Here is a 14625-nt window from a genome sequence, read left to right as displayed (position 1 = left end):
CCATGGACACATCCCTTTAGGACTATTAGCCTTTCCACACAAATGTTCAATGCCAAAAAGTAATTTATTAAAGTAAAACTGCCTTTTATTTCTAGTTTTGGTAAAAAAAGAACTATCAAGCCTGACCTTTTCCCTGGAATTCTTCAGGAAATTCCTGCAGAAATTCCAGCAGTTATCATCAGCCTTTTTCCGTCGAAAACATGAGCACTTAAGACCGTGGTGCCGTTTTACAAAAGGAAGGCCATATGACCATGGCAACCACGTTTTGTTAAATGGCACCACGGTCTTCGACCATGGTCATCATGACCATGGTATTTGGCCATGGTCAAAACTATGGTATTATACCATGGTCAACCATGGTATTTTACCATGGTCATAATAACCATGCATGGCCAAAGACTGTTGTGCCATTTAACAAAACGTGGTCTGCCATGGTGAACCATGGTCAAATAACAAATGGTCTTATGACCATGGTTCAGCCATGGTATACCATGGTCATATTATGGCTGAACCATGGTCATATGGCCTTCATTTCGCCTGGGAATGACGTTACAAAAGACAATCTTGAAAACTACAATTGGCGTAACATGCTATCTATAAAAAAATTAACCATAATTAAAGCAAGTCACATTGTCATCATTAGATTTTAATTTGCATACGGGGATTACCTTTAAATTGACTCTTGTTATATAGCTTAGACCATTTTAATCACTAGATTTCTATTGGCATTATATTCATTATTTGTTTAGACCTGTACGTGACGTCTATCAATTTCTATTGGCATTATATTATGATTGTTTAAATCAAAGACATTACCATCAACAAGAAATATTTTGTTTAAGATGTAAGGTATTGATTTTCATTCGTTTTTGTTGTTGAAAACCATTAAAATCAAAGAGTTACAAGGTTGGTCTAAGGAAAATAAAGAAGTAGCCAAATTTCAGTATTTCCTTGACAACCCACATCATAAGCAAATTGGCTCTTCATATTAGTGTCATTGTGTGTGCGTGAGGCTAGCAAAGAATGAACAACAACATCATTGTATTAAAGTCAGGCAAACCACAACACCTGAAGTTAAATGCTTCATTTAATTTATTTTCATATATTGACAGTAGGGCATAAATCCTGTGCCCCCCCCCCCCCCCCGCCTAAAACAACGTAGTCTGGTTCTTTTGGATCTTTAAACAAACATCTACTGCAATACTGTAATCTTTTAGTCATAAATTGACGTTTTTTTCTAATGTTTCAATGAGTTGCACATCTGTATTAAGCTAAAGCACATGCCAACTATGTTATGGATGTTTTTCCTAAATATTTCTTTTTTGCATACATCTAAATAAATTTAAACAGGTAAGAACATAATTAGCAATCTTATCGGAGACTCAAGTTCAAGAATGTAAACGCCAAATGTAGACTTGCATTTGTGAAAGCTATAGCTTGGAGATAAAAAAAGTGGTGTATTGACCACTCTAGCTACTTGAATTATGATATTTTCAGTCATTTAAACCATCACTTCCTATTAATATTTTAACCATGATGACTAAGACCATGAGAATAAATCTGTTTCTATAAATAGCTCAAAAAGGTCATGTAAGACCTAAATCACCACTTTGTATCAATTTTACAACCTGGATACTTCCCGTCTGTAGATCTGCCATAGTCATTAGCACTTTTCTATGGAATTCCATAGAAAATATTATGGAATTCTACGGAAATCGATGGAAATCCATGGAATTTGATGGAATTCCATCCACTTGCCAATTTTCCATCTGAAGCTGTTATGGAATTCCACGGAATCTCGACTAAAATTCCATGCATTTCCACGGAATGAATGGAAAACACCATGGAAAGTTGGACTTAGCCATTTTTTTCAACGGAAATCGTTATGGAAAATAACTTATACATTTTCTTGGATGGAAATCAATGGAAAATAACTTAGAAAATTTTCGCTGGTTGTCTGAAATGTATTTGTAGTTTAATACATGTATGAATTTATTTATATCATGTATTTTGTATTTAAAAGAAAATGCAATAAAGATAATAATAAATTTGTTCTAGAAATTGGAACAGTTCTGGAACTGTTCCATATTTGTGTTCTAAAATGTATGTTCTGGAATTGTTCCAAAACAGTTTTTTTAGAATAAATCCAGAACATTTGTGGAAAATGGCTTAGGACTGAAACTGTTCCAATAATTTCAAGAACCTTTTTAAAACATTTCAAGGACAATATATGGTCAAAAATTTCTAAAAATGTTTTTCAAATATAGTTCTAGAACGCATCTAGAACGCTTTAAGAACCAGTAAGTTCTACAAAAGTTCTTATGGGGAATAAGAACACATATAGGACACCTTACACTTACAAATAGCCAAATAGACTTCATAGAAGCAACAGCAGCAGCAGCAGTAGTAGTAGTAGTTGTAGATGTAGTAGCTGTATTAGTAGTAGTAGTTGTTGTTGTTGTAGTAGGTGTTGTTGTTGTAGTAATTGATGTAGTAGCAGTAGTGTTTTTTATATCAGTATAGGTTGTGGTGGTGGTAGTAGTAGTAGAAGTAGTAGCATTAACAGTTTCTGTAGCAATAGTAGTAGCAATAGAAGTAGCAGTAGTAGCAGTTGTTGCTGTAGTAGCAGTTGTTGCTGCTGCTGTTGCTGCTGTTGTTGTTGCTGTTGTTGTTGCTGCTGTTGCTGTTGTTATTGTTGTTGTTGGTGTTGTTGTTGTTGATGCTGTAGTAATTAAAGTAGTAGTTCTGCAGAAGTAGGAGTAGTTGTTACTTTCAAAGCAATTTCTACAAGTTTAAATTCCTTAACCCTGTCCAAGTGGTATACACACTGTTTTTTCTCAATATCAAACTCAGCCAGTCCAGGTTGTCAAATAACAATCTATCTGATAAGCCAAGCATGTGTTGTACATCAGATGTTGGGTATGTTTGCTGCAAATCTATTGGTTATAAGATATAACAGCCTTTTCTAATTGGCTGAATTCAAATACAGAAAGTTTACCTGTTACATTGAAACATGAAACATGGTGGACAATGTACTGGTTTAACTTGGTAAAATAAAGTTAAAGACATTTAACAAACAGAAGAGTTCATTAGTTTTTCCATTAAAAACACTTTCTTAAAATACTTATGTATTTATATCATTTGGAAAGTGACATGAAATATTGCTAAAGAGTGATGCATACAGTGTTTGAGCAGTCTGTCTAGGAATAGAACAACAACTGAAGGTTTGTGATTTTTATAATTTCTAAATATTCCTTTAAATTTAATCTTCTTATGACATTATTGTAGACCTTTTTATGTGATATTTGAGGATTTAGTATGGCAAATATTAGTTTAAAAGCAGCTGTCACCCAAATTTTCACTTAGTGGAGTTTGCAGGTTGAAAAAGGAAGTAATAAGACCTATGTGGAGAAATTAATAATGTTGAATGTAGTATCGGAATTTTATCATGCAAGGTTATGGAACTACAGGCTAAGGAAGTTTTTTACTGTGCATGTTGAGCACTCAATGCTCATTAATGGTGTTAATGTTTATTATTATCCCCCGCCATAGGCGGAGGGATATTGTTTTGGCGTTGTCTGTCCGTCCTTCCATCCTTCCGTCTGTGCGTCTTTCCATCCGTCCGTAGCCATATCTTGGAAGTGCTTTGGCAGATTTCACTGAAACTTGGTATGAGTATGTATATGGATAAGAGGATGATGCATGCCAAATGGCATTGTACACCATTAGTTAATAACAGAGTTATGGCCCTTTGTATCTTGAAAAAATGCTTTTTGTGTGTCCAAGGCCATATCCTGGAAGTGCTTTGGCGGATTTCATTGAAACCTGGTTCGAGTATATATATGGATAAGAGGATGATGCACGCCAAATGGAATTGTACACCATCTGTTAAAAACGGGGTTATGGCCCTTTGTATCTTTAAAAAAATGCTTGTTTGAGTGTCAAATATAATACTTATGTGTCCAGAAGCATGTTGGCGGGGGATATCAATTCAACGTATTTGCTTGTAAATAAAAAATTAAACCAATGGAATTGGTTTTTAGGTATCTGAGTGTGCATTTTCATACCAATAGAATTACACATCATTCTAATTATAGCAATAATAAATTTGTACTAATCATACCAACAAATTAAGTTATGCTTAGTGCTTTGCGATGTATTCACTTCGTTTTTAGTTCTCTTTCTAAAGACCATTTAACAACTTAATATTTAAAACAATTCATGAATTACGTTCCCTATACATTTTCATTATGTGCTTTAATTACCATTGACCAGTTGATGGAAGATACTGCAGAGTTTGGCAGGGAAATAATCCAACAGCAAAGCGGCTCTTTAAGCGCATTTACCTAGAGGACTTACAGGGCCACAAATTCATGGTAAATATTGTCATGCCCTGGGCTAGATAAGTTATTTAATGTTAACCACCTGGAAGTATTTTGTCTTTTTGGAATTCAATATATTGGTCTAAGTCAGTTACACTTTTCTGGATCTGGGATAACTTTAAAAGTTCTAAGTATTTTTTCATGAAACTTGAAACATGAACAGATGACTATAAGGACATTTTGCACGTCATTTCATGTTGTTTATAATGCAAGAATTCTGGTTGCTATGGCAACAAATATATTTAACAAACTTAAAATAGTGAAGTTTAACAGGTAGGGGACCATATTGCTTTGCAATCTCTTGTTATAGTTTGAATGTAAATAACTCTTTGCTTTAGACATTTTTATGATTTTTTATTCTGTAGAGCACATGTGAGCAGTATACAATGTACCTCATACCAAAAAGGACCCGGAGGCAGTGACTGGTGTTCAATATTCTCAGAAGAAAAGGAAAATGGCAGTGGAAGACTTGGACAAACATTTTTTTAAACTAGCCTAGACTGTGTTAAGCCTGGCAGTCTGTGGCTGGTGACATGTTTTATTTTGGTTACTTCTTGTATAAAAAAGACCAGTTATTTATTTTGTGAATTGTATTTTGTGTTTGTTTTTTGTCTTAATTTATTTGTTGTTGTTTTTTAATTTAGGAATTTGAAACTTGGATAATTGAATTAAGTCCGTGTTCAACAGTACTGAGCATAGTATAATAAATAACAAATTTACAACAGTTGTACATTTGTTATGTATTATTATTAACTATGCTCAGTACTTGAATACTGGCTGTCTGCATGGGAATTTGTTTTCTAGAAAGTTGGTTTCAGACTTAAATATTTGAAGTTAACCTTCGGAACTTTTCTAGAATTGTACTCGAACACATCAACTAGAACTGAACTTCTGTTATCATACTGAAAGTGTTCTAGAATTAATAAGGAACAGTTGTTGAACGTTAAAATTTATGAGAAAAAACTCTAGAACAATTGTGCGTGATGTGTGTGTGCATGTAATTGTGTGTGTTTATGAACATATGTGAGAAAGGAAGTATACTTGTCATAAGAGAAATGTAAAATTCTACTTCTATGTTTTATATTGTGCCTTTTATAAGTTTTTCTTTTCTCACCTGTATATGCTTGCATGTTTATGGATGTGCTTTTGAATGTGTGCATGCATGCCTGTGGTTAAGAGAGTTGGTACTTTATGAAAATGTAAAACCACTCATTTTTGAATATGTACTGTGACTGCATGTGTGTGGTTAATGATTGATGCCAGATCTTGTTCTTGTTTAATTTCTATGATGAAACCTTTATTTACATTCACATTTGTTTTTCAAAATCAATAAAATGCCTTTGATCTATAATCTGATTTTTTTTCTATTTTATTCCAGCTTTTTATTAAATTCCATAGCTTTTCACGGAATTCCACGGCATTCTATGGAATTCCACGGCATTCTATGGAATTCCATGGCGTTCCATGGAATTCCACGGCGTTCTATGGAATTCCATGGTGTTCTATGGAATTCCACGGCATTCTATGGAATTCCACGGCATTCTATGGAATTCCACGGCATTCTATGGAATTCCACGGCATTATATGGAATGCCACGGAATTCCATGGAATTCCACGGCATTTTATGGAATTCCATCCCATATCAAGTCCCCCTTCTGTTTTTTTTTCACTTTTCCATTGATTGCATGGAATCGGATGGAAAGTTAGTGCCAATACTCCACGGAATTCCATCTAACGATTTCCATAGAATTCCATATGATTCCACGGCAGATCTACAGACGGGTTAATTCATAACAGTATTTATACTTTCTAATAACCCCCATGATACTATATTTCAAGAGCACATTAGTCATAAATTAGGTCATTAGCATCTGGTTCTAACATTACCTGGATTTTGACATCATTGATTTGGCTGATTTGGAGGCTTCTATCCCTTAATTTGTTTTCCACCATTATACATATAGCTTAGACTTAGAAATCATTTGATCAATTGAAGGAGAAATACGGCTAGCACCTGCACAATCGCATCCTGCATGTGTATAAAATGTCATCCCACCCCTTCTAAAAATAAAATACACTTTTTAACAAAATACGCTTTAAAAAGTGTATTTTTTCTGCATTTTTACCGAAAAGTGTATTTTTTCTGCATTTTTTTCATAATTAAGTGCACTAAAGTGCATTTTTTCTGTATTTTCATTATCTTTAAGTGTATTTTACTGTACTTTAAGTGTATCTTCTGTAGACAAAGTGCATCTTTTTATGCAATAAGTGCATTTTTTCAATGAAGTGCATTTTTTGTGCATATTAGTGTATCTTCTGATTTGCAAAAAAAATATTCTTTCTGTACAAGTGTAGTTTTAGTGCATCTTCATAAAAAAGAGCAACACTATAGCAAATAACTGAAGTTAAAGGACAGAGATATAGTGTTTAATAGGAGGATTGTACTGAATTCTTTTTTATCTTCACATAATGTTTATGGTCTTATTATTACAATTTGTCTGCTCATAAAATATGTGAATCAGTAGAGCAGCTTTTAAAGGGAAAAGTACAACTAAATCAGGCTGTGGGTAAATAATTAAAAATATTGAAAGTGTCAAAAAAATTATGTGGTCTTGCCAGAATCAATTATATCTTCACAACATAAAAAACAAGTATTTAAACTTTCTTACACTGATATTTAACCCCAATTCAATTAATGTCTACCACATTGACTATTAACATACATTTTAAAAGACAATTTAAATAATATTTATAATATTATATTTATTTCCTAACACCATTCAGTATGTTATATTGAAATATTCACAATTAAATATAATATGCTAAGTGTGCTGTGTATTATTCAATAAATATCAGATAAGATCAGGATCAGATAAGAGATCAATTAGCATCATTAACACTAATCCCTATCAGTGCTCCATCTAGCCAAAACAAAGGGGTGTTTATAGAATTTTGATTGGTTCTGGGACCATCTATTTGAAAACAAACCACTTTTGATTGGTTGGAGCACAGCAAGTTATTTGGAGCACAGGAAGTTATTTTTGTAAACAATTTGGTTTCAGCAACTTAAATTGAGCTAAATTTTTAGGTATAATTCAGCAACATTAATTCTAGTGTCAAATGTCTTGAAATTCTTTCAGCACATGAACTATTGTGTGATGAAAACAATGTGTATTTACTACAATGTGTAAATCAACAATAAGTTTGTTGCAAAGAAGATTCAAAGTGGGTGGTTAAAGTGATCAACAACTGCCGTTTTTGTTTTTTTGGAATGCTGAAGAACAGCTGTAACAGGTTTGTATTTTCATTTCTGCATCTCTTTTTAATTAAATTAATTATGATCATTATCATATTTATGTATTGTCACTGGGAAATGTAACTGGATGAGTAAATGTAATGCAATTTTAAGGAAAAAAACACCATTTGAATTATTATGGCTGTATTTTATGGTTATTGTCATCTTAAAATTTATTTATACCTATTTCTTGTCATTAATGAACAGATTTCTTCCCCCCATATTTAATCAGAACTTAAATATTTTATATTTGAAGGTTAAACCCCAAGGTGAAATTTACATTGATCGGAAGATCCACCCTTCTCAAAATAAAATACACTTTTTAACAAAATACGCTTTAAAAAGTGTATTTTTTCTGCATTTTTACCGAAAAGTGTATTTTTTCTGCATTTTTTTCATAATTAAGTGCACTAAAGTGCATTTTTTCTGTATTTTCATTATCTTTAAGTGTATTTTACTGTACTTTAAGTGTATCTTCTGTAGACAAAGTGCATCTTTTTATGCAATAAGTGCATTTTTTCAATGAAGTGCATTTTTTGTGCATATTAGTGTATCTTCTGATTTGCAAAAAAAAATATTCTTTCTGTACAAGTGTAGTTTTAGTGCATCTTCATAAAAAAGAGCAACACTATAGCAAATAACTGAAGTTAAAGGACAGAGATATAGTGTTTAATAGGAGGATTGTACTGAATTCTTTTTTATCTTCACATAATGTTTATGGTCTTATTATTACAATTTGTCTGCTCATAAAATATGTGATTCAGTAGAGCAGCTTTTAAAGGGAAAAGTACAACTAAATCAGGCTGTGGGTAAATAATTAAAAATATTGAAAGTGTCAAAAAAATTATGTGGTCTTGCCAGAATCAATTATATCTTCACAACATAAAAAACAAGTATTTGAACTTTCTTACACTGATATTTAACCCCAATTCAATTAATGTCTACCACATTGACTATTAACATACATTTTAAAAGACAATTTAAATAATATTTATAATATTATATTTATTTCCTAACACCATTCAGTATGTTATATTGAAATATTCACAATTAAATATAATATGCTAAGTGTGCTGTGTATTATTCAATAAATATCAGATAAGATCAGGATCAGATAAGAGATCAATTAGCATCATAAACACTAATCCCTATCAGTGCTCCATCTAGCCAAAACAAAGGGGTGTTTATAGAATTTTGATTGGTTCTGGGACCATCTATTTGAAAACAAACCACTTTTGATTGGTTGGAGCACAGCAAGTTATTTGGAGCACAGGAAGTTATTTTTGTAAACAATTTGGTTTCAGCAACTTAAATTGAGCTAAATTTTTAGGTATAATTCAGCAACATTAATTCTAGTGTCAAATGTCTTGAAATTCTTTCAGCACATGAACTATTGTGTGATGAAAACAATGTGTATTTACTACAATGTGTAAATCAACAATAAGTTTGTTGCAAAGAAGATTCAAAGTGGGTGGTTAAAGTGATCAACAACTGCCGTTTTTGTTTTTTTGGAATGCTGAAGAACAGCAGCTGTAACAGGTTTGTATTTTCATTTCTGCATCTCTTTTTAATTAAATTAATTATGATCATTATCATATTTATGTATTGTCACTGGGAAATGTAACTGGATGAGTAAATGTAATGCAATTTTAAGGAAAAAAACACCATTTGAATTATTATGGCTGTATTTTATGGTTATTGTCATCTTAAAATTTATTTATACCTATTTCTTGTCATTAATGAACAGATTTCTTTCCCCCATATTTAATCAGAACTTTAATATTTTATATTTGAAGGTTAAACCCCAAGGTGAAATTTACATTGATCGGAAGATCCATTGGACAGAATGTGCATCATCGCCTGCCAAAAAGGGAGCAAAAAGGGGACTACCTGATGTATGGACATGTATACCAGGCCAACTTGAGGGGAACAGGAGTGGGAAACCGTGCCCTGTAGCTTGTCCTTGACCAAGAAAAGATGGATTTGTTGAGAGGTAAAACTATATAATAAAGGTTATTGCAATTCAAAGAAGTCACACTTCCGACCAGTCCACACAGCCAAAGGAGACCACATATATTAGTACATTTATTAACAGTATTTTCTATCAAACGTAATTTCTTTAAATTATTTATGAAAAGCGTTAAGTCACATGTGATCACGAGATTAAAATTGCAAAAATAAACAAACAAAAACAACAAGCCAACAAACTTGTTTTGATTTAAATTTATGATATTTATAGCAACTGTTGAACAAGATTACCATAACAGCAATATTTAACACTTACATTATAAAATATCTTTCAGGACCTGATCTCAAATGAGATCATGCACGAGAAGCGCCTCGCAGACCATGACAGTAGTATTCAGACCTGATCAGCTGGTGAAGTGCTCTATAAAGGGTTGTTTATGAATGCATTCTTTGTAAGGAACAGTGTATAACAACAAATATAGTGACAGGGGCTAAGCTGCTAAATATTGTCAGCATGTATGCAGTGATTTTCTTTGGAAATTCAAAACAACCTGTACGTACTGGCTCTCAGAAGGGCATGTTTTAGCGCAATAATGAACAAAAAAAGGAAGATCTTAAAAATAAGGTATAGATTTATATAAATTTCATGAATACTGTTCATTTATCATAGATTAGGATCCAGAATATGATTGAATTAAATGTACTGCTTTTGTCCATATTAAAAAGGAATTAATGTAATATATAAAAATCTATTAAATGATAGGGAAAACATTTCAGCTTAAGGAGGGGAAATCTTTAATATTTTTGAAGTGGAAACCACCTGTATTTGGCTGTTAATCAGTTACCGATAATCAGGGGGGAGAAAAATCACTGGTATGAGCTTGATATTTTCAATTGTTAATTCCAGATAGGCAATAGCCCGTTTGAATCCTCTCTTTTATGTAGATATGTAACATTTGTTTTTGTTTTTTAAGGTTTAACATTCTAATAAAAGTGTGTATTTATCTATTGAATTGTACTTTTTGTTTTTTATGTATGTGTTTACACTAACCTTTCATTTAAAGAATGAATGCTGACTTCAAAATGCTGGGATTTTTTTTAAATTTGGTTAATTTTTAAGCATATTAATTTGAAGTGATGAAAAGTACACTTGAGCATATAATGCGCTTAAAAAATTCACTTCCAACACTTCAAAAAGTGTATCATTTGTATGACTGAAAATGCACTCAAGTGTATTAATGCGCTTAAAAATTCACTTTTAATATTGTAAGGTGTATTATTTGTATGACCGGGAATGCACTCAAGTGTATTAATGCGCTTAAAAAAATTCACTTTCAATTTTGTAAGGTGTATTATTTGTATCAGTGGAAATGCACTCAAGTGTATTAATGCGCTTACAAAAATTCACTTTGAATACTCAATGAAGTGTATTATTTGAATGACTGGAAATGCACTCAAGTGCATTAATGCGCTTAAATAATTTGCTTTTAATTCTGTAATGTGTATTATTTGAATGACTGGAAATGCACTCAAGTGTATTAATGCGCTTTAAAAAATTTACTTTGACCATGAAGTGTATTATTTGTATGTCTTAAAATACACTCAAGTGTATAAATGCACTTAAAAATAAACTTAAGCGCACTTATTATCATAATAAACGCACTTAAGTGTATTATTTCGTGGAAAAAAAATACACTTAAATGTATAAACACACTAGTAAAAAGTTTTTTTTTTAACAGATTAAAATGCACTTGTTAAGCAAAAAATACGGTGCCAATAACATGCGCATTAAATGCGCATTTAATGTGCATTTAATGCGCATTAAATGCGCATTTAGTGCACTTTTTCGAGAAGGGCATTGGACAGAATGTGCATCATCGCCTGCCAAAAAAGGGAGCAAAAAGGGGACTACCTGATGTATGGACATGTATACCAGGCCAACTTGAGGGGAACAGGAGTGGGAAACCGTGCCCTGTAGCTTGTCCTTGACCAAGAAAAGATGGATTTGTTGAGAGGTAAAACTATATAATAAAGGTTATCGCAATTTAAAGAAGTCACACTTCCGACCAGTCCACACAGCCAAAGGAGACCACATATATTAGTACATTTATTAACAGTATTTTCTATCAAACGTAATTTCTTTAAATTATTTATGAAAAGCGTTAAGTCACATGTGATCACGAGATTAAAATTGCAAAAATAAACAAACAAAAACAACAAGCCAACAAACTTGTTTTGATTTAAATTTATGATATTTATAGCAACTGTTGAACAAGATTACCATAACAGCAATATTTAACACTTACATTATAAAATATCTTTCAGGACCTGATCTCAAATGAGATCATGCACGAGAAGCGCCTCGCAGACCATGACAGTAGTATTCAGACCTGATCAGCTGGTGAAGTGCTCTATAAAGGGTTGTTTATGAATGCATTCTTTGTAAGGAACAGTGTATAACAACAAATATAGTGACAGGGGCTAAGCTGCTAAATATTGTCAGCATGTATGCAGTGATTTTCTTTGGAAATTCAAAACAACCTGTACGTACTGGCTCTCAGAAGGGCATGTTTTAGCGCAATAATGAACAAAAAAAGGAAGATCTTAAAAATAAGGTATAGATTTATATAAATTTCATGAATACTGTTCATTTATCATATATTAGGATCCAGAATATGATTGAATTAAATGTACTGCTTTTGTCCATATTAAAAAGGAATTAATGTAATATATAAAAATCTAGTAAATGATAGGGAAAACATTTCAGCTTAAGGAGGGGAAATCTTTAATATTTTTGTAGTGGAAACCACCTGTATTTGGCTGTTAATCAGTTACCGATAATCAGGGGGGAGAAAAATCACTGGTATGAGCTTGATATTTTCAATTGTTAATTCCAGATAGGCAATAGCCCGTTTGAATCCTCTCTTTTATGTAGATATGTAACATTTGTTTTTGTTTTTTAAGGTTTAACATTCTAATAAAAGTGTGTATTTATCTATTGAATTGTACTTTTTGTTTTTTATGTATGTGTTTACACTAACCTTTCATTTAAAGAATGAATGCTGACTTCAAAATGCTGGGATTTTTTTTTAAATTTGGTTAATTTTTAAGCATATTAATTTGAAGTGATGAAAAGTACACTTGGGCGTATAATGCGCTTAAAAAATTCACTTCCAACACTTCAAAAAGTGTATCATTTGTATGACTGAAAATGCACTCAAGTGTATTAATGCGCTTAAAAATTCACTTTTAATATTGTAAGGTGTATTATTTGTATGACCGGGAATGCACTCAAGTGTATTAATGCGCTTAAAAAAATTCACTTTCAATTTTGTAAGGTGTATTATTTGTATCAGTGGAAATGCACTCAAGTGTATTAATGCGCTTACAAAAACTCACTTTGAATACTCAATGAAGTGTATTATTTGTATGACTGGAAATGCACTCAAGTGTATTAATGCGCTTAAATAATTTGCTTTTAATTCTGTAATGTGTATTATTTGAATGACTGGAAATGCACTCAAGTGTATTAATGCGCTTTAAAAAATTTACTTTGACCATGAAGTGTATTATTTGTATGTCTTAAAATACACTCAAGTGTATAAATGCACTTAAAAATAAACTTAAGCGCACTTATTATCATAATAAACGCACTTAAGTGTATTATTTCGTGGAAAAAAAATACACATAAATGTATAAACACACTAGTAAAAAGTGTTTTTTTTTAACAGATTAAAATGCACTTGTAAAGCAAAAAATACGGTGCCAATAACATGCGCATTAAATGCGCATTTAATGTGCATTTAATGCGCATTAAATGCGCATTTAGTGCACTTTTTCGAGAAGGGACATTAGCATGTGCAGTCTGTCTAGACTGGATTTTGATTTTGAAGAGACTTCCTATCAACTAAAATTCCCTAAAAGGGGAAAGTACTGTCCCTGATTGGATTGTGCTGACTCAACATGCTAATCTGGGATGACAGTACTGTCCCTGATTAGATTGTGCTGACTCAACATGCTAATCTGGGATGACAGTACTGTCCCTGATTAGATTGTGCTGACTCAACATGCTAATACTGTCCCTGATTAGATTGTGCTGACTCAACATGCTAATACTGTCCCTGATTAGATTGTGCTGACTCAACATGCTAATCTGGGATGACACTTCACGTACATGCAATAAACAGGGTTTGCTTCGAACAAGGCTCACATGTCATAGATTTAAAAATAAACAACATCATTACAGCTTCAAAATTTAAAGAGAGATTTCATGTGATTTTCCAAAATAAACCAAGAATACATTAATATGTTTCTGGTATTTTAACTGTACGGAAAAAAACACACAAAATACTTTGTTTATTCACAAAAGCATCATGAAATACATGTACATGCAACACATGTATGCATAACAATTATACATCTCTTTGATTTAAATAATTAAATGTACATACTCCAAACATAAATAATAAAATGTACACCAAACAAAATAAGATTTCAAATGTTCATTATTAACTGCTACACATTTTAACATGAAGAAAGAAATTTATAAAATAACAGATGAGAACATAACAAAATGATGTTTATATAAATATGCTACAATTGTCTGACAGATCAAAGTCCTTGAAACAGACCCATTATAACCAACAGGCAAATTTGTAACATTATTTTTTCTTAAAGATGCAGCACAAAAAATGTTTTAATAGATAAACATAAATTTATTTACAATATCTTTGTTTTATTGTTAAGATTTTACATTATGTTCATTTGGTGACTTTCAATTTTGACCGCATCATGGTCATGGTTTTCTTGCAAAACAAGAAACACAAAAATCTAATTCGCCTATGTTGAGGTCTACATGCATACAAAACAAACAAACTATGAGATAGAAGCTACATTGGTATAAAGGTAAATGTTAGTGCAGAAAAAATATTCTTAATATCAATAGTAATATTCAATACTAATTGTATCATCCACATAGCA

The 14625-nt window shown here is 32.0% G+C and overlaps 1 long non-coding RNA gene across 2 annotated transcripts; it reads left to right on the top strand.

Moving 5' to 3' along the window:
- Window positions 1-7069: 7069 nt before the first annotated feature.
- On the top strand, window positions 7070-12163 carry LOC127869205 (uncharacterized). Of its 2 annotated transcripts, XR_008044476.1 has the most exons (3): window positions 7070-7676; window positions 9474-9670; window positions 9981-10173. It is a non-coding gene; the product is annotated as an uncharacterized LOC127869205 (long non-coding RNA). The 2 variants fall into 2 exon arrangements; XR_008044475.1 differs by lacking the exons at window positions 7070-7676; window positions 9981-10173 and adding an exon at window positions 11971-12163 and having other exon boundaries at window positions 9532-9670.
- Window positions 12164-14625: the final 2462 nt, after the last annotated feature.

The sequence above is a fragment of the Dreissena polymorpha genome, chromosome 2 (genome assembly GCF_020536995.1).
Source record: "Dreissena polymorpha isolate Duluth1 chromosome 2, UMN_Dpol_1.0, whole genome shotgun sequence".
Lineage (NCBI taxonomy): Eukaryota > Metazoa > Mollusca > Bivalvia > Myida > Dreissenidae > Dreissena > Dreissena polymorpha.
This window is presented reverse-complemented; position numbering and strand designations above follow the sequence as displayed.